We start from the raw sequence: 2,749 nt of genomic DNA, 5'->3' as shown, positions 1-2,749 counted from the left end.
CTTTACCTTGGTCTTAACCATCCAGCAGAAAAGTATAAAAACGAAATATAAGAAGTAAAGTCTCCAAAGCCTCCTGTGCAGTGGCCGTGTGCGTCTCCCACTTCCTGCTTGCATTGGCCTGGAGGTGGGCAAGGTCCTGCCCACCACTACTTAGCATTTCCCTATCCCTGTGCCCTACTGATGGCTAAAGAGCCCAGCTCCTTCAGACCATGCCATCTTCTTCCTTCCCAGTCCTCTGAATTCCTGTGGTTTAACTCATTCACTAAAAATCAAAGTGTCTAGTTTTGCCTCTGTTTTAATTTCTACTCCTGCCATTGTGGTTGTTATTTTCAAGGAGTCATCCTGTGTGCTGGCCTCCAGGTCATCAGCCATCTCACCTCCAGTGACTTTGGCCTGTCACCATGCTCAGCCGTGTATCCCCATGGTCATGCCCTAGATCTGCACTGCCCAGTATGATAGTTTTGGCCATTTGCCACATAGCTATTTAACTTTGAAATTAACTAAATGAAATTTAAAAGCACAATGCTCAATCTCACTAGCCACAGTTTAGGGGCTCAATAACCACATGTGGCTGGTGACATGTGGCTGGTGGACAGCAAATTTGATTGCCTGCATAAAGGACATTCTGATCACTGCAGAAAGCTCTATAAGAAGACACTGTGACCTTGTCACTTCAATTGCAAATGTCACATTCTGAGGCTACCATCATCTTCTCTGTCTGTGGCTCCTTCCCTTGAGCAGCTAACTCTAACAATTGCTTGATTTTGCCAGGCCTTTGATTCACTGGCCTTACTCCTTCTCATTGTCATTGCCATTCTCAGGCTCTTACTTGCCCCGTTGTCCAATTTAAATTTCACAGCCCATCACTTAACTCTTTGCACAAATCTCTGGTGGAGCAACTTCCTTGCTCCTGTTTTCCTCTGTCCTGCTCGACCAGATAACAAGTATTATAGATTACATCTCCCTATCTACATTGTGTATGTACCCACAGAGCTGGATACAGCTGGGGAAAAGATCATAACTGTACTATCTTAAAAGGCATGGCCACAAACCTCAAACACCTAGAAGTAAATCTAAAACCCTTGCTAAAACTTTACCTAGAAGATTAAAAATTATATAATATGCTCAGGACAGACTCAGGATGGTAAAGAGCCAGTGCTCCCCCAAATGATTATATATGCAAAGCAATCCCAGGAAACATATATTCTTTTCATTTTAATTTGACTAGCTGCTTCCAAAATTTATTTGGAGGTGCAAAACGACCAGGAATAGCTAAGGTAGTTTTGAATAATAAGATGCAGGAATATCTCAAAATCTCAACCTTCAAAAAATTTCAAAACTCATGATATAGTTAAGTAACTAACATAACATGACTGTGTTAGCTGGCCACTACTGACTGTCAGTTCCAAATCCACTCTTGTATGTTCTGCTCCATCATATGGAAGCTGGACCCTCTGAACATTTATTTCCTAATGGTGAAATGTTACCACTGGGGGTCACCGCAATGAACACAGACTGCCTTGTCTGGGTTTTGGGGGGCTCTGTTTGGTCTTACAGTATGGAAGGTGCAATTGGAGCTTGTGGGAAACCCCGCAGGGCTCATCCTCCATCTCTCCCCTCCCCCAAACACCCAGTAATTGCCGTCTTTGGACCATGGCACCACTGAAGGCAATTTTTGATTTTTTAAAATTTTATTTTATGTATTTGGTACAGTTCTCACTGCACAGCCTGGACTCATAGTGATCCTCCTGTTTTCAGCCTCCCCAGCACTGGGATTACAGGTGTGCACCACCACACCCAGTCTTGGTGGCTGGCTCAGCACTCCAGGGGGTGCAGCCAGCATGGCATGTGGTGCTGGGGATCCAACCCAGGTCCCTGCACTTGCCTCAGCAGGTGCTTAGTCCACTGAGCTATCTTGCAGCCCCTCACAGAAGGCAATTTATAACCTAATAACCCTTTCCTGCTGGCTGCAGACCAGTTCTGACCCACAAGGTCCTGGTCAATATCACCACTACTAGTGGTATTCTCCCAGTGGGGTCTTCATCTCAGCCTAGAACCCCCTTCTGTAGTTTGTCTCAAGTTTAGGTACTTGTGACAAACATTTCCATCCCTGGTGCTAGTGGCTACTTTTTAGATTTTCTATTTTTGCCTTTCTAATGTTCACCTGAAGTCCTTTTAATTGTTGGCCATACTTTGTGACAATTAGTTGTATTAAAAATTCCCTGTTCAGGGGGCTGGGGAGATGGCTCAGTGGAATAAGCGCTTCCCTGGCAAGCGCAAGGGCCTGAGTTCAATCCCCGGTTCCGAAAAAATAAATAAATAAAAAAAATAAAACATAAAAATTCCCTTTTCAAATTACTGAGCAGGGAATTCTGTCTCCTGATTCTACCTTGAATGAGCAGTGGTGTATTGGTTTGTTTTTCCATTGCTGGGATACTATACCTCACACCCACAACTTAAAAGAGAAAGGATTATTTTGGCTCACAGTTTCAGAGGGTTTAGTCTGTACCTTGCTGGCTCCAAGGCAGAACCATCACAGCAAAGGGTCTGATGGGGCAAAGCTTCTCAACCCATGCCCTCCAGGAAGGAGAGAGCAGGAGAAGAGCCAGAGAAGAAGGTGCCAGGGACCAGACACAGTCCCCAGTTATGGCCCCAGGTCCCACTTCCCCCAGTGAGGCCCTACCACCTACATACTCACTCAGTTACAATCTCACAACTCAACTACCTCTCCTGGTGTCTCTTTTTTTTA

The sequence above is a fragment of the Octodon degus genome, unplaced genomic scaffold (genome assembly GCF_000260255.1).
Source record: "Octodon degus isolate 3935 unplaced genomic scaffold, OctDeg1.0 scaffold00056, whole genome shotgun sequence".
Classification (NCBI taxonomy): Eukaryota; Metazoa; Chordata; class Mammalia; order Rodentia; family Octodontidae; genus Octodon; species Octodon degus.
Note: the sequence above shows the minus strand (reverse complement) of the source record.